This window comes from Poecilia reticulata, chromosome 13, assembly GCF_904066995.2.
Source record: "Poecilia reticulata chromosome 13, P_reticulata-male-v2, whole genome shotgun sequence".
Classification (NCBI taxonomy): domain Eukaryota; kingdom Metazoa; phylum Chordata; class Actinopteri; order Cyprinodontiformes; family Poeciliidae; genus Poecilia; species Poecilia reticulata.
In genome coordinates, this window is record NC_088842.1 from 24,185,537 (window position 1) to 24,204,300 (window position 18,764).

General features: G+C 37.5%; 1 long non-coding RNA gene across 2 annotated transcripts in view; it reads right to left on the bottom strand.

Moving 5' to 3' along the window:
* The window catches only part of LOC145554596 (uncharacterized), a 45,716-nt gene extending 28,496 nt beyond the window's left edge, over nucleotides 1-17,220 (bottom strand). The window contains exons 1-4 of one of the 2 annotated variants that reach the window (XR_014090585.1): nucleotides 16,751-17,220; nucleotides 16,399-16,488; nucleotides 15,008-15,050; nucleotides 10,209-12,822 (exon numbers count right to left, since the gene is read on the bottom strand). This is a non-coding gene — a long non-coding RNA (uncharacterized LOC145554596). Of the gene's footprint in view, nucleotides 1-10,208; nucleotides 12,823-15,007; nucleotides 15,051-16,398; nucleotides 16,489-16,750 lie in introns of those variants that run through there. The other variant, XR_014090584.1, reaches the window with a different exon arrangement.
* Between the last annotated feature and the right edge of the window lie 1,544 nt (nucleotides 17,221-18,764).

An 18,764-nucleotide genomic window follows, 5' to 3' on the forward strand; every position in this document is an offset into this window, starting at 1 on the left:
CTACAGAGATGATTCCTCATACAAACACTTCCAGGAAGGAAACCTGTTGATAACAAGCTCTGCAATCACTCTTACTTTACCTTCACCTTCTCTGGTCTACCTCCAACTATCCACACAGAAAGAAATTACAGTTCAGCGACAAAGGGAATATGCTTTGCTACAGTCAACTAGCATTAATTGTTGTGTAAGCTATGTACAGACACTTTAATGATTTATACTTGAATTTAAGAGATTTTGCTTAAAAGATTTGTCAATATTTGTGAAGTGTCTTTGCATAACAAACTCTGAAAATAAACAGATGGACTAGACCCAAACAAGAAAAAAAAGTGACCAAAAAATATATATATATTCGGTCTAAACACAGCATTCCTAATTGTCTTGCCTGTTCCAGAAAAACAAAAACAATCAAGTGATGGATATAGATTAGCTATAGGTCAGTGCAAGACTCTGATCTTGATTTTAAAAAAATACCAGATTTTAACTGTACACTGTGTGAATCAGAATTTAAGTTACTGCCTCTGCAATGCAATGCAAACACATTGGAAGCTAAAGGACATTCTAAAAATTGACTGAAATGCATATGTAATCAGCTTCCTCCTGAGTCAATGCCATGTTGAACTAATAAACGTTGAACATTTCACAAAGCAAAGTCAAGTCTATTAAACACAAAACAAAAAAGTTAGTCAACTGCAAACCAACCAGTTTATGGCCGTTCATCTTAACTGACAGACCAGACGAAAAGCAACCTCTGCCAGAGCTGCAGAGACCAAAAGTCCAGGTGGAGAGTCTGTTGCCAGGACAAAGAAGCTTAACAGAAATGCAACATTACTGGTGTTTGATAAAAGAATGAAATATTTTTCCCAGAAATACAGACCTTTACACGAGGTTGGCACAAAGTATGGAGCTAAATAAAGTGAATTCTGCAAATGCCCAAAGTGGCCTAAAATGAAACTGATTTGGAAGTTCCTGTCAATCATCTTTACAAGATAAAACCCTGAAAACATGTTGGTGGCAGCATTATCGTATGGAGTTGCTTTTCTTCAGCCGGCAGAGGGAAGCTGGTCCAAGTTGAAAGGAAGATGGATTCTGGTAAATAATTAAAGAAAACTTGTTTGCATCATCAAAAGACTTGAGACTAGGAGCTATGAGGCCTTTAAGACAGGAATGTGCTCTGACCTAAACACATACCATTTACTTTAATCAGGTAACGTCTGGAGTCAATTGGTCTGACTGGATTGTATGTAGTGGTAAAGAGAGCTGAATGCATATGTAAACCTCACTTTTCTTGTTTGCATTTTTTTTTAAACCAGTGTGATATTTTGTTCTGGTCTGTCCCATAAAAATCACAATGACATAGATAAAGTGTGTTTATAAGGTGAAAAAACAGGAAAATGTTGAAGTGTATCTGCAGTATTTGTGGGTTAATAAACGCTTCTTTCTTTGTAGGCAACATTAATAATCCTCATAGCAGTTCTAGTAGCAACAGAGCTCATCTCGACAGTCTGAACAAACAGTGAATATTTGCTATATTGAATCTTGAAATGGATTTTTCTTATTTGGGGATTCTTTGCATTCATATTTCAGCCTCTACATTTTGGACCACATCTATTGTCACTTTAACTATTTTCCTCTTGGTATGTATGCATTTAAATTCTAAAACTTAATAACATTTATTTAATAAGTTAATTTCCATGAGCTCATATCAATCCTGAAACTTCATTGTGGATGCAGTTCAGCAGTTAGTATTTACATTTAGCAGTTGATATGGGGCTGAATGAGCTCTGTTGAAGGGAGATTACTGATTATTGGATGTGAGCCACAGGAGTAAATAGTAGACATATTACTTTTACTTTCAGTCCTGCTGGTTTCCCTGTGTGACTAGAGGAATATATGATTTTAAGTTTTTCACTTTATTGAATTTTTGTGCATGCCATTAAATAAGTACTTTAGATTTTTTTGAAGGAATGTTCTGTGACGTAGAAATTTACCAATTGTAGTAGAAAGCTTGTATAACAGCTTGTAGAAAAGAACAGTAATGCTCCTCATTTAAGCTGCTTATCAAATTAAATTTGAAATGACTAATGCTGATAAGTTTTAGTGCTTTAGATAAGTGCTATGGTGGTGCAGGGGTTAAGAACAACCGACAGAAGGAGGCCTTAGTCCTCGACGTGGCTGTCACAGGTTCAAATCCCAGCCTGGTGACCTTTGCCACATGTCTTCTCTCTCTCATTGTCTGCTTTCCTGTATGAGCACTTTCTAATAAAGGCCACCAGAACCAAAAAAAAAAAAAAGTTTGTCTCAGTTTCCACAACAAAACCACAACATATAGTTGCACTTGTGGTGGCAACTGGTTGCATTATTAATTGATCATAGCATGTCCAAAACAACTACAAGACCTCAAAAAGCACAGAAATCTATCATATTCAATGGCATGCAGGAGGAACTGACTAATGCAAAATTCTAAATGTAATTCCATCTAAATCACATGAAGACTCAAGTAGCAAAGAAGTATGCAAGTAAGATGTAGCAATGAGAGAGAGGGAAGACATGTGGCAAAGGTCACCAGGCCGGGATTTGAACCTGCGATGGCTGCTTGAAAATGCTCTCTTTAGAAAGTTTAAATTGTTTTAAATATTTAATATCAGCTTAAACAAGCCACATTTTTTGACTAGCTGTTTGCCTCCCACAGCTGTGGGGATTTATCTACTTTCTAGAATCACAGATCAATTTCACAAAAACTGAAAAACCAAACCACGTTAAGAAGCAGCACAAGGGAATATGGCAGATGTTTTTGCCATTGCTATGGGATGTAATATCCATTTTAAAAAATGAATAAATAAAATAAACAAGCCCAGTCTTAATATCGGACTTGATGCATTTTGAATTCGCTATTCTAGAGCAGCCAGTGATTACAACATAACGAGTCACCAAAATGTCAAGCAGTAAGGTAAAGTCACAGAACATGTCAAGAATGAGAGTTTTATTTCTTTGTATACTAAAGTATGTACTTCAGAGAGGAACACTGTTAGATCACTCTGTATCAACAGACGTCCTGCTGTTTGAGATGCACAAACCCAAGCATGTGTTGAAGATTAGGTTGAAGCTACATGTTTTGTTGTTACTGTCAGAATGAAAGCCTGCAGCAGTCACATGACACCGAGGTAGGGAGTATTTGTGAAAACAACAGAGATTAAAGGGTGACAGTTCCACTTATCTTTTTAGCAAGCATACATATGTTAATTCCACCTCCTCACATGTAGGGATTTGCAGTTAATTTTGGTTCTATGCGTTATTATTATGTGTAAAATCTGCTTTTGTTTCCAGGGTTGGGCAAGTTCATCTAAATTTACAGACAAACTTTACAATTTCCTGACAGAATGTTCTTACAGTAAAATATTACAATTTCTGCTCCTGTAGTATGATACTGATAGAAGTTATAGGAATAAATTTATCCAATGTAGAAATCTAAATCTAAGAAATCTAAGCTTTCACTTCTGTGAATGAGCAGAGGTCTAAGCTGGGGGTTAACATCTGAGTTAATTCACCTCTTTTCCAGTTCACAACTTTATTTTGTTCCAAACATTGCCATTTTATTTCCTTTAGGTACACAAGGTCTCTTGAAAAATGGCTATTTTTAATGTTTAAAAAGATAATTTGGCAGATTCTGCATACCCAAAAAATAAGTGAATGAAGCAACTTGAAAAGTACAAAATGGCTACAGAACATGCTTTCCTTAAGATATTCAACAGTACCTAAACTGTTTAGGATCGAGAAGAAAGAAAATATCCAAAATATGAATGAACTACCATGGTACAATATGGTGTTAACATCCGACTTGTGATGCTCTTAAAAACGCAGACATGTTTACCTGTTGAAAGGTAGTAAATGTTCATGTATTTCTTGGGCAAAATGAATGTTAAAGATGTTTCAACAATGTTATGACCCGCAGAGTAAAGCTGCTGAGCATTCTAGTTCCTTTTAACTCAACTAGGTACATTTTTTGTTTTTACATTATTAGATAAAACAACACATTGGAATATATGAAATGTGTCGGAGTGTTGGAATGGAGAAAAATTAGCAGATTTCTCATAAGAGTCCTAAATTAGTTCTATTGATGGAGTGTTTTGTTTTTTTTGTTGGGGGGGCAGGATATCCTAAAAAAAATAGCATAACATCTCTAGACATTCCAATGTTTCCAATGTTGAACAATGATTTCTTTTTGCTTCTATAATCTAAATGCCAAATGACATAACGTATAGCATCAACTAATCACACCGTGAGTTTTTATAGTTGACAGAACAAAGTGGGAGCTGACTGGGATCGCTTTCAAGCAGCAGTGAGTCAGTAGAGGTGGCAGACAAAAGGATGGAAACGTGTGTTTCCTTTAGAGCCCAAAGCTTTCCACTTGGCGATACACAGAACCACTGGAGGATCAATCAAAAGTGTACTAATACTCCTGCTGCTCGCAAGACAAATAAAACAGCTCGCAATAGTTTTTTGTTTTTTTTATAATTCCCCTCGTCACTCTCCCATCTTTTTATTCCCTCTCCTTTCTTCTCCCCACTCTTAAAACATTGGCACAGAGCTCAGCCAAAACCAATTGTATTTTTGTGCTTTTAGCAGGCCAAGAGAAAGACTGGTTTCTCTAAAGATGGGGGAAGAGACACACTTAAGAAGCCGCATTATCCTTCCTACAACCTTCAACCAGTTGGATCATCTATTAAAAAATCCTGTTAATGAGCCTTAGGTTCTCTTGCAAACACACAGATGCACACTTAAACTGTCATGGGTGTCTTTCTATCTCTTTTTATTTGTAAATCAAAGGTGTTTAGAAGTGTGGCTCAACCAATCCCAGCAGAAGACCTAAGCATTTTTGTGTGATTAAACAAGTAGATTAATTAATTATTTGCCCCATATGTGCCAAAGACATTTTGGTCAATACATTAAAGACTGCCCTTTGAGTGTCCTCACAGCATTTGTGGTCAAAGGTTTACGTCCACTCATTATAAGCATAAATCTCATATATATTTGGGTCCTTTAACGATTTATTCTAAATATTCTCTCTCAACCACTTAGCTGTCATGAGGACACCGGTTCCGATTCATCGCCCTCATGTCTGCCTCATGTCTGCCTCATGTCCTTTGGGGTGGGTGAGTTTGTGGGTCTCCACACCCTCCATTTCACATTTTTATGGAGAAATCATATATGCAAAATCATGTTTACATACACCCATTCAGGTGTTTTCAGATATGATGGGCTGCGGTTTGCACCAAAAAAAATTATAAAGCACTTTGAACTGCCTTGTTGCTGAAAAAGTGCTACAATTTCTTCTCCTAAAAAATCTTGTATCAACTAGTACTGTGTCCTTATCGGCGATGTTGTATTTGTTACACATTTTTTGTTGCTATGGTTTCTTGGTTCTCTGCCTTTAGTCTTTTCTTTCTGCGGGTAGAAGCAGACTTGTTGTCCTGTACTCACTCTATCCTTCTTTGCCTCCACTACCCTTAACTCCTCCTTTTCCTCCACATTTCTCCCTTTCTTTCCAGCTTAATGTTTGGGTTGTTGTAGCATCATGAACCAACAATAATGAACTGCTATGAAACTAACACCTTACGTCACTTTAATATCACATCCTCATGACGAAACCTGGTGGTGGGGATGTTTTTCTACAGCAAACATTTTGAAGTTGGTTTGAGTTTATGAAAACAATCGTGGAAGAAAACCTGGTTGAGACTTCCAGATCACAGGGATTGTCCACCTAAATCCTTTAAAATTCTGATCTGTAGATTTGCACAGCTACATGAATGTGTTAACTGATAGCAATGGAACTCTGTAGCTCCTCCAGAGTTATAGCAGCCCTTCCTCTTTGATTAATTTTTCTCTTGCAAGGCACTTGTCTCCGACCACAAATTGCTTTTGCTTGTCACCCGCAAGACCAACTTTTTATCTCCATCTGTGGTTTTAAAGGTTGCATTAAGGATATTTCAACCTTACAGCTGATTAAACATCTTTGGTTTGCAAAGATGAATACAAGTTCATCTTCAGCTCTCCAGAGAAACCAACAATCATCTTATTTTCCTCTCACACCATCACTTTGTTTTTTTTCTGACAGACCAGATCTCTCTCTCCTTCATACGTAAAATGAATTGCACAGTTTGCCACGTTATAAATCTATTAATATTCCCTTTAGAGAAAGAGGTAGACAATAAATCGCATTCATAAAAGTGCCACATGGGAGGCGGAGTTCACACACACTGGCAACACAATGTGGGCAGTTCATTAACTGGCTGTGTGACTGAATGTTGTGTTCATGTGCGTTTATGCAGTAGGATCTCTTCACATGATGGATTCAGACTCAGGTCGTAAATACTGCAAGTGTAACTAACAGGACTACAGAGGTCACCAATGCACCCTGTGGGAGCTCATGGTGCTTAATGCGACAACTTTAGATTCTCAGATTTGGACCAGGGTTTACATGTTTTTTAGAAATTTAACTTTGGTCTCTGTGATTGAGAAAAAAAAAGGAATAAAATTAGGGGTAGGGAGTAAAAAAAAATCTCGTAGTTGACTTGAGTTATGACAGACTAAAGACGTCAGTGAAAATTAGAAAAGATTCAGATTTTTGCGAATGTTGAACAAGTTCTGACAGAAATCTGAATGTGCAAGATGGACAGCATCATATTCATAGGACTAACTTTCTAGTCAGACTCTATGAAGAAGACAGAAAGATGACTGACTTGCAAAACAACAAGAAGTAGCAGATTACTCAGAGGTAGTTCTCCAGGAAGTGCTCTTTGGAGAATCTGGCCGCTATAAACTTGAATCCAAGAAGATTAACTTTAGAGGATTGGAATATTTCCTTTTACCCTGTATCATTTAACTTGCCGGACCATATGAAGGTCTACTATACAATGGAAAACAGGATCAATTATGCCATACAGCACAGAAACTCCAGTTCAGGTTAAGTTGGATAACACACTCCAATCCAGTGTTCTGGTTTTACCATGGGAAAGTGAGAGGTTACTTTGTCCGTATCACAAAGCTCAATGGTCGGGTTAACGGTCCAGGTCACCAACAAAGCAGGTAGGTAGGGAAGGCAGAATAGAACGAGAATCCATAAGGTAGTAATCAGAGTTAAGGTACAAGAAGCAAGGTTCAGAGTCAATATCAGAATAACTCAGAACAGTCAGGGAACAGGCTGGGCTGATTGTCAGGAGACAGAAAACGGGTCAGATACACAATCAGGAAGCCAGACATGGATCGCTCAAAGACCATCACAAAGATTTCGACAGATGATCCTGCACTAAGTGAGTGCTTTGCAGAAGTTCATATAGTCAGCAGCATGGGTGGGCGCAATCAGCAGCCACCAAGAATGGGCGGGCCAAAGCAGTGGAGCAGCATGAAACATAAGTAGAACATGGAAATCTTCATTACAAAAAGTTTGTTTTTAGTTGCTCATATTTGTGTCACCCTGCTGTGGTAGACTGTTGATTTCTCCAGGGTTTACCCCGCCTCTCAGCCATTGACAGATTGAGTTAGACACCAGCCGCACTGAAAGGATGAGTCAGTAAGAAAAATGGATGGATATTTCTAACATAAGCAAACTGTTTTCTTTTACTACCTATTAAGCAGCTGCTGTTTTAAAATGTGTCTAAATCTTGAAATAAAAACCTGGCCATGAAAGAAAAAAAATAAATCTGTTAAATTATATGCGTCTCTCGTGTTTTCTTTTTAGAATTGAATGGTTTTACGCACTGATTGCAAACATTAGACAATTGCATTGCAAAAGCCATACCATTTTCTTTTTGCTCATTTAAGAAGTATTGCTCCCTACTATTATATGTAATGTGTGTTTGCTTATTGACTCATTAGACAGTTACACAAAAATAGCACATAACAGAAAAAGTAATTCAGTCATTTTCAATGCATCTAAAATCCTATGTCAAATAAAATGTCTGCAGTAATATCTGTGCTTTAAAGTTGTGATCAAACTACTTTTTAATGGTATAATCACAGAGAACGGTGCTGGATTGAGACAGACACACCAAGCAAATAATCTCATTTAAGGTTTTTGACCTCTTTTTACTATTAAAACCTTTGGAGCCTTGGCACGTGAAGCAGTGTGAACATAAATACAATATAAGTGTGTTAGTCCTGAGAAAGCAATGCACCCTCGCTGCCAGACATGCACTTTTCTATTTCGAGTGGAGAATTAAAGCAATGATTTCAGATTACAACACGGGACAGGAGCGATGCATCGTAATATAACTAGTACTCAATTAAATTACCAGCATACTGATAAATGCTTTAAAATGAAAAATCTATTTGAGAATTATTCTTTAAAGCGAGAAGCTACACACTTTTGCCTAAAACTGTTATTTAAGTTTAAATATTACTTCTTCAAGACATAAATAGTACATTTCTCAAACTTTGTGTATTTGTCATAATGACTGATTTTAAATAGACTCTGGTGCAGGCAACAACTGCGAACAAATAGGCCCAGAAAGGTTAACTATTTTATTCTGAAGAAGAGGTTTTTCAGGAAGGAAGGAGCTGCCAGTGGGAGAAAGATTAACCCAGGTGCACAAGAGGAGGGAAGGTGAGTGATTAATATTATAGCTGGAGGTTGGATGAAGATTTACAGGAGAAGATGAGGAGGAGAAGTTCTTCTCGTAAACTGAGATGACAAATCTGTGGAGGCTGTAAGTGAGTTGTTTGGCAGAACAGGGCGAGTGTTCGGCTGGTGATTGTTTCTCTTTGTTTATTTCCAGGATGGGTCAGTGATGGCGAGCGATGGAGGGTGGAGTCAGGTGCAATGAGGAATGCAGGTGGGTGTTGTCAAGGGAGCAGTCTGAGGCGCACCAGGAAGATTTTTGGAGAAATCCAGAGGAAAAGTCAGAGCAGCGGGAATGGAAACCAGGAAGAGATCATCTGATGTTCCCATCAGGGATACCGATATGTCATGCATCCGCAGTGGCCATTTCTATTTACGATTTTTTATTTTTCTAGTTTTTTTTTCTTTTTTTTTTTTGCTTTGTATACCTATCTAAAATTTGTTAACCATTATTTCTAACCAAACATAGAAGGCACACTTTAAATATGTTAAGATTACAAGTATTTTTAAAGTAAACAGATTATGATGGACATTCTTCAGACTTGTTCAAATGTCTTCTTTTTATGGTCACCCTACTATATTTACTGTCATCAAATATCAACCTACAGATCTACTTCAGACCATATCACACTCCCTCAAATGCAAACCATTTGACAAGACCTGGACTTGGATATTGTAAAATGCTCAGTGTAGTTTTTGATATTTATAAGAATATGACATTATGCAATGACATTTTTGACAGTTGCCTGTTGCTAGCAGCTGAACATATTTAATTTCAATGGTGTAAAGTGAGAGTTTTAGTTATACAAAACAGTGGAAATAAATTTAGTTCTTCGTTTCCTGTTAGAAATATGCTATTTGTAGTATTGCAAAATAGAAAGTAACATTATTAAATTATATCCAGAATGTACACAGGATCATTCATTATTAAAATTTAGTTGGTGGACCCTTCAGCTGTGGTAATTAAAATTAGATTTTCAATGTTGCATGTGGTTGCACTTGATGTGTTTTATTGGCAATTAGCGCCAACAGACACGGTCCACATTACATCCCCTTATCTTACAACATTAGGAGCAGGATAGTTAGTAAGACTATGTGAAAAAAATCAATAGTGCAATCACATGTTGCAGAGTAAGAATTTCTCCACGAGCACTGCAGCGAGTCTGTTTAGACTCGCAGTATCTGGTCTGTAAGAACTGAGCCACTGATGTACATGAAGCACAATTTACACAAACTGCTTTATGAGGAGTCCACACACTGCAAAAACTGACCGATCTGTCAGTTCTGAGGTGTACTGTGTGAGCATGCTTTATCAGGTCTAAATCACAAGATCTGAATTCAGTGATTGATGGCTGACTCTAAGTGACTCCGTTTATTTTTTTTCTGGACGTGAACGTGTGTGTCTGTGCGTGTCTGTGATAGAGGCTAAGGAGTGATTTGAGATGTTGTGCTGCTGAGAGAACTCTGTGCTTATCTGAAACACCAGATGGCCCTCCTCTCTGCTCACTCACTGTCAAACGTGCCATGATTGCTTGGGAGGATCTAACAAAGATCTGCTTCATCAGGTTGACATTTGTATTAAGCTAATAAACAGTTGCATGTATGTAGACTCCCTGGGTAAAATGCTACCAACAGGATTATGTGGCATCTGTTCATTGCACAGTTGAGAATGTCATTGTTCACTTCCTTTGCAGTTTTAAAATATTAATTACAAAGTTTTCATGCAAAAAAAAAAAACAACAAAACGCCTCAATATGAAGAGAAAACCACAAATAAGGACAAGAACCATTGACTCAGACTGTAACATTTGCTGGTAAATTATATTTTCCTGTTGACACTCTGTTGATTTATCTGTCAAAATATTTAGGACAGAGAGCTCACTGTCAAAATCCTTAGAAATACATACGTGCAACAACAAAATTATATTTTGTTCAAAGAAAAAGCCTAAATCCATTTTCTAAACCTGCTTCTTCTTACGGGGTGGCAAAGATTAGCTTCAAGCCCAGAATGTAGCCATTTGTGAGGAGGAATACACCCTGGACAGAGAGAAAGAACTGGTGTGGTCTAATCAAAACATTGACTGAAGAAATGACAAAACTATATTAGCAGGAAATATGCAAATATGAGTGTAAAAAAAACAAACATTCAAGCAAAAGACAGAAATCTACTAAAGCAGTCTGTACAAAGAAAGCTGAAAAATCCCCAAAACAACAAAAGAGGATCACACACTTGAAAAGAAAAGGTCAGAAGTCAGAGAAGCCAAGGAATTCAAAAGAAAAGGTCAAATATGTTCAGCTCGCGAAAAAGTGAAGACAACGGGTGACCAAGTCTCACAGGGTTAAGTAATGGTGTGTGTGTCAGAGGCTTCAGACTTAATGAGAACAGGGCACTGAAGTAAGTGCTAAACCTGACTCCTCTGCTAAAGCCTCTGTATAAGAAAGACAGAGGAAGGCATTGAGATGCTGACTCTCAATGCATTCTCATTGAAAAAAAGCTGCTGAGAAGAAAGAGTAATATTCTGTTTCAATCTGAAAAGCTGACTTTGTGAACCGAATTGGATTTTGATTTCTTCAAAGCGGTTGGAAATCTCTTGAGGAACCTTAAAACCAGAATGCAGCAAAAACAAAAAAAAAAAATCTTCATTTATCCCAGATGGGGATTTTACTAATGTCATGAAAGGATATTCAAAGAGTTGTTGTGGATGGTGATACTGTGAGCACGAAGAATCTACAGTAGCAGTCAATCTTCCAACCAATTTGACGGGGTCTCCAGCAGAAAACTGTTGCTGTCATGCATGATAGTCGTGGCATGCTAACAGCTCGATTTCCAGTAATTACCGACAAATTTCAGTTACAAGGTCTGGATGTCGCCCTCAGTTGTTGAATATCTCTGCTAATCGACCTCATTTTCTCATTTCTGTCTGGCCACAAGTTTGGAAAGCCAGGCAGAGAGATGAGAGTCAGGGATAAGATCCTTGCTCATTATGATCAATGGATGGTTTGAAATTCCTCCTCCTCTCTGCTCTATAGAGCAGCATTGCGTACTCAAGCCTCCTTTTCAATGTCTGAGATTTGGGGCCATAGTTCATGCTTTATTTGTGCTTTTGAGATGCTCCAAGTTGTAAAAACAATACATTTGTTCCACCGTTTCGCATCATAACAATTGTTCAAAAGTAAAAAAAAGTTAGAGCAAAAATCCTTCCAGCTTCACAACATCCCAAAAAAAGAGGGAATAATTATCCAAACCTGCAACATCTCAACAAAATAAATGTCTACAAAAAGAAAAAGACAGAACTAATGTAACCAAGATACTCCAACAAACTGCCACCATGCATTTCACAATATGATACAACACTGGCATTCATGACAGAATCATATCTATTGCATCTTTAGTATGAATGATATGGAACAAGTCTCGGTTACAAGTTGCCGAATATTTTTTGTTGCTGTGGTTAAGAAACAAGCTCCTCCTCCTTCCCTACTTAACTCAGTGAGACTGACAACAGGCAAAGGGAAGGAGCACAGCAGAGAAGATGTGCAGTATTTATTTAAAATACAGATGTTGAATGACATCCCCAGAGCTTTCTATACTGGTTTTTTGTCCATGCCTATAATGCAGCGGTTTAAGAGGAGCAGTGTGTAACATGCTTTATTTGAAGTGGGTGGGCAGTGACTCGTCTGAGCCAAACAAAATTCAGCCGCATCTGCATGCCAAAGTTTTCTAATGACAAAAACAGTACAGACAAAGGAAACTGCTTTGGTTTGTTGCATTTTAAAAATATTACACAACATAATTTTTTAGAACATATAAACAAAGATAAAAGTCGAGGAAATCATCAATCTTTTGACGATGGAGGTGAAGCTAAAAACAAGTTGTCATTTTTATAGCAAAGTGAGTTATAACCACACTTGCCTACACTTTATGAAAACTTTTCCATCTGACTTTCAGTTTTTCTCATTCCTTCATCTGCCAAATTTCCTCTTGTCCCAACTTTTTATTTCATTTGTTTTAATCCTCTTTTTGTTTGAACTAAAACCATGAGACTAGGCTTGTCATCACCTTTTTACTCTCTCGGCTCATTTCCACCATTGCTCTCAACCCTCCCTCTGTGTCTGGAGTGTTTTCTTTCTTCTCCTTCTTGGTCTCTCATCACGCAGCTCCATCTTGATGATTTTCTTCCCTCCGTTTACTCCCACACTCTCTGTCTCCTTTTATTAGAAGAGAGGAAATGAGTCGAAGGTGATTCTTTGATTGCTCCAGCATATGTTCAAGGCCTATAAATCTCTGTGTGTCTCATTGTACACATACAGAAACACACACGCTTGTATTTCAGAAGTGACCACTAAGACCCAGGGAGAAGTAGGAAGATGAAATGAGGAATAGGAAGAGTGAAGATTTGCAGCCTCACCCTTGCTACTGGCCCAAAGAGGTTTAGACCGTACAATTTATTGTCATCGCAAGGCTTAGGAAGGTACAGTGCACTGAAAAAGTATTTGCCCCCTGCATATTTCTTCTCCATTTGCTTTTCTATCACTGTTCCAGGTTTCAAGTGAAATCAATTTGAATAAGAGGTAAATATTGCCTGAGTTAATACAAATGACATTTTAAGATGACCATTTCATTACATTCCAGAAAAAAATCATCTTAACCAACTCGACTGTGTATATAAAGTAAGTCCCCCTAAACAAGATATTTGGTTGTGTCACCCTTGATAGTGACAGCTCCCCACTAATTATGCAAAATGTTCTTTGTTGCTATGAGGGTATTTGCTACTCTTTGCTAAATTCTTTTAATTCAGCCACGTTGGAGTGTTTTCAAGCAGGAATGGGTCCCTCAATTGGATTGAGGTTTGACTAGGCCACTCCTAAAGCTTCAGTTTTTGGAACCATTGAGTGGGGTACTTGCTGTTGCGTTTTGGATCATTGTCCTGCTAGTTACAAAAAGTGTAAGGTGAAGGTCAAAAACTGATGGCTGGACTTTTTCATTCTCGTGCCTCTGATAAAAGACCAGAATTTATGTTTCCATCAATTGTGGTAGGTCATCCTAGTCCTGAAGTAGAAAAGCAGCCTTTACCATGTTTGAATCTTGATATGGTGTTGCTTTCCAAAATGCTGTTAGTTTTACTCCCGATGTAACAGATTATAAAACTTCCAAAACATTCCTCTTGTGTCTTGACTGTGGGCTTGTTTCTCTGGCCATCTTCTTTTCATCCCAGAATTAGCTTTCTCCGCAGTCGTAAATATTAATGTTTACTCCTTGGTTCATGTCAGTCAGTATGAATTAACATTTAAGGCATCAGTCAAAAATAAAACAAGTCACAAATTAATAAATCACAACACCAGCCAAACGATAATTAGGCCTATAATTAACCCTACTGCTTTTTGTATTTGCTCAGGATGTGTGAACAAATACTAAAAAAGGTAAACTTTTGATTATCAAGATGGAAAAAATTTAAAAGCAAATCTTTAAGAGTGTACATTTGTAGCACTATATACTGCATGAGCAAATTAGAACAGTGACACAAAAGTCACATGAGATGCAGCATGCAACATGCGGCACAGACAAACACTTTGAGGCAATTTGGAAGCTGGTAATTTAAAAAAAAAGGATGAGTCGAATCGCCTCAGATGTCGCAATTTATCCGTTAGTGAGACAATCTGAAAGACACACAGCTGTTCCCCCAGAACATAAACTTGTTTTAGATGACAACTCCATCCTCATTTCCACACACTTGCTTTTTTTTTTTTTTTTTTTTTACAAACTCAAATGCAAAAATTGGTTTGAAATGCTAAAAAACTTATCCAGTAGCTGTTTTTGCTCTGACTGATGTTCACTTCATAGCTCTCAGCACATAATGAAACATGCACTTCTTAGAAAAAAAAAACTAGTCTGCAGAAATGTCTTGTTTGAAGAAAGTTGTCTGTAGAACAAGATGTGTGTGTGTATATATGTGTGTTTCCAGGGCAAACATCCTGCTTTCATTGTCAAATTTGTGGACTCTTGGGTTTGTCCCTATTTTGTGCAGGTAACATACACGGCTTTGTGTTGGTGTAGATAATATTCTTGTATTAAATGGTGGGAAAAATTTGGGAAAAGTTAAATTAGTTTCTTGAACACAATTTAAATCTGGTTGTCAGTATCCACCCTGCCTGGTCCCATTATAGCCATCTAGTGGAGCTGAATAGACCAGGATAACACTCCTTGGATGATGAGGACTCAGCAGCTCATTTTCTGGCCAAGCGTCGAAGCAGTCTGTTAACACGAGAAAGGCAAAAACCTCTGCTTTGAAAGATTGAGTTTAGGTCTTCATTGTGCAGGCAGTTATAAGATCCCTGCATACACAAACAACTGATCTGGATTTGGTTCTTTAAAGTTGTGGTGGTTTTCTCTTACTTGTTTCAAATATTTAGATACTGTTCCCTCAGGGCAAATGTCACTGAAAACACAAAGAAGATGTCAAGTGAAACAATCTAAACATATAATAGTAATTGAAAATGTGTTAGGGTTTATCAAATGAGACATGTGTCTCATTTAGCCTAATCCATGTGTCAACACCTTGGTTTAGGCTAAAGTTGTTATGCTAAAATTTCCAGCTCAATACAAATGCTAAGAAAAACAATATAATTTTTGATACTGCAATACTTTTTGGAGGAAAAGGGTTCTTTTTAGCTTAAAGAAACAAACATGATTATAATGACAATTTTTACTTGACAAGGTAAAACAATAAATAAAAAATAGTTCAGCTCTCATTGATAAAAATATGTAATTTAAAAGAATCACTTTTCTACTTGGAAAACGGTAGAGAAGATAACATAACTTTTATTGTTCATGTACTTTATGGAAGGATATACAACTTTTGAGTTCTGCCAATATTTGATTTTATTTGCCACACAGTGGCTTTAGTGTGCCACTGTGTTCTCATTTGCTGTTGATAAAAATAAATATTAGTGCTGAGGGACAACTGAAGTATCATTCTATACTAAAATAAATTGTGTTGCAAAACAAACATGGATCAAGAGCATACAAAACATTTTTTTACTGAGTAAAGAAGGAACTGTTCCATGCAGATGTAATCAGCAGGAGCCCTGTGGAATTTCTGTCTTGCAGAAATTTTCAGGTTTTGTGTTCTTTGGTTATAAACTCCTGCAGCACCACTAGGTTGCATTTGTTTGTTTTGTTGCTTCACAGTTCAGTAGCCCACCGAATCTTCAGCTAATAGTTTTCCTGTATTAACTGTAAAACAGAGCATAATGTGGTTACATTTTTTGCACCTGAAAAGAATTTAACCATATCTCGACAACGCTCAGACTGACTTATACCATCAATTGAAACAGATAATGTTAGCTTATGCCTGCTGAAAGATTTACTGCTTTATTGTTGCAGATGAATATGCTTTACTAACATTCAAAAGTAGTTTTAAAGCATCACTGTTGTAGTGATAGCTGGAGGAAGACATGCAATAACGTGGGCAAATAAAAATGGGCCTATATGTATTTAAAACACAGATGCAAAACCTTTAGTAAAATCAAAAATGTATCAGAATTGATGAATTTGTACCAAATATAAAAATAAAAATCTCAACAACATTTTTTACAACTATAGCAATTAAGTCACACTTTCAGTCCATATTAATCCATCACACTTCAGCCAGGGATTCGCAAACATAAAATCAACCCTAAAATAAATTGGTACAGGCTAATTCATGTTTCGATGTGTGGGAGCCAAAAACAAACTCGCTGAGCAATTAAACAAAAAGCTTGTGCAGTAGTTAATTTTGTACTCACAAATTCTTCAGAGTTCTAGATTGGATCCGGAAAAGCAGATGTGGAGATCCCTTGATTTTGCAGCAGGTCCATAGAGTAACTCCTGGTTCGCTGTACACATTAACAGCTCTCAGTCCTTATTTATTCCTTACTCAGACTCACTTTCTTCCTATATTTTGCCATGACGAGTTTAACAAGCCACTAATATTATCATTTACATTTAAATGCACAATAACACGACGAGATGCTACATCATTGAAACGGCTGCGACCTCGCGCTAGCATGCTAAAATGCTAGCTGCATTAAGCATTCTTTCCTTCTGTACACCGCATCGTTCTGAAACAGCTTAAAACATACAGACAAAGGCATTTACCTTTTATGTGTTTTTTTTAAGTCCGTTATAGTCAGCAACTCTGCACTGACCATAGTATTGGACAGCTTTAGTCTGTTATTGTCCCACATCTGCTCCACTGTGTACTTTAGCTTGTTCGGTTCACACTTCGCACACTGACCTACCAAGCGTACCATTAGTCTCGCCCACTCCCATCTGGTTGGGCAAAGCAAAATGCTTTATCCAATCAATGCAAGGCAAAACAGAAAAAGATAAGACATTTAGAACAATCAAGGATGTAACATTCAAGGAGCATAGTAAAAAATGACAACGGCCTGTTTCAGTCTGCTTAAACTATTTTTTTCTTTAACAGGTATGAACTACTGCGACGACTGGTGACCTGTCCAGGGTGACCCCGCCTCTCGCCTGGAGCGTTAGCTGGAGATGGGCACCAGCACCCCTCCCGACCCCACTAAGGACAAGGGTGTATAGAAAATGGATGGATGGATGGATGGATGGAGGTATGAACTACCTACTTTCTCTTGGTCATCTTATTCAGAGCTATAGTGTCTGTTAACACACACACAAGGTTTAAGATGGCTCTTAAACCTTATGCTATGACTCCAGATTCTTATAATAGTTGTTTTTCAGCTATCAAATCCTTGATTGACCAAAAATGTCTTACCTACACCTTGTATTTCTCTTTATGTGAACAACTCCACATCTAAACAATCTAATTAACTGATATCTTGGGTGAAATTGTTTTCGAATTATGGAGAGTAATATCATTAGTTTTTAGTAATGCAATGAATGGGACAAACTCTTTTAAAGTAAATATTATACAACACATTGCTTTGACAGGAATTTCTGTACCTATATGTGGGCTGTGGTGATTGGAAAAGTCCAGGACGTGGTGTAGTGTAAAGCCACTTGCTTCAAAGAACACCTAATCACACACTGCAGCACTGAGTAAATATCTAATCACACACACTGGGCTGCATGAATGCAGATGCACATGCTAATGTGTTTATCACGTACACACACAGTCCCGCAGCGGCTGCTTATGTGCCAGAACAGACTCACACACAAAGACATACTGACATGTGTGTGATATGGAGGTGAAGCTCCATCTTTTTCCACTTTGGTCAGACTTGGCAACGCAGGCACCAACCCCCCAACACACATACATCTTCTCCTATCTATCTCAATGCCACGCCTCAACAGATTCAATCAGAGTGAAGACTTTGTTTTCCCCCCATCTCTTGTCTTATTTTTTTTTAATCCTACCTCACACAGAGACAGAGACACACACACTGTTATGTTTTTTTATTGGAGCCAAGTAAGTACAGTCTTAATGTTTCCACGAACCTCACAGTGGAACTGAATATCATAATTTACTTAGCAAATGTTTTGTTTTTTTATTTATAATACCACACATCTGAGAAGGAAAGTTGATGAGGTTTGAAGGCACACATGAGAACTAGGTGGTCAGGGATGAAATTAGCACCATAATGAACAGGTCTACTACTGCCTCATAAACCACCACCAGCTGATAAATATAGTCGGGTGGGTTTGTGCATTGGAGCAGGTGACAGGAAAGCTGACTTACTATGGCTGCAGCTGCTCGGCCCAGCAGATCCATCACGCATCAGATGCAAGACACGCTCTCACCCTCAATTTGCTTCAGTGCTGTCTTAACTGAAAGTTATTAAGTCATCCCTAAAGTTTAGTAATAGGTAAATCCAGTTTGGGATGTTTTTGATCAACGATTTTTGAGGCATTAATTTTTGGATCTGACAAGTAAGTAAGCTGTTTGTCTGAAGAGCTAATTGTCAGCTTCACTAAATATAATTTGCAAACATGTATCTGCTTAGTCTACGGCTTCAAACAGCTTACCGTAAATCTAAAAGAATAAAATAAATATGATGTCATGTTAAAATAAGCTATTAGTATTTTTTTAATCATGACTCAACTGCCCTATGAGTTTTTCATGGAAATTACCTGACTTGCAGCAAACTGATTAAGTATTTCTCAGTGCTTTAAGCAGAAAAGTTAA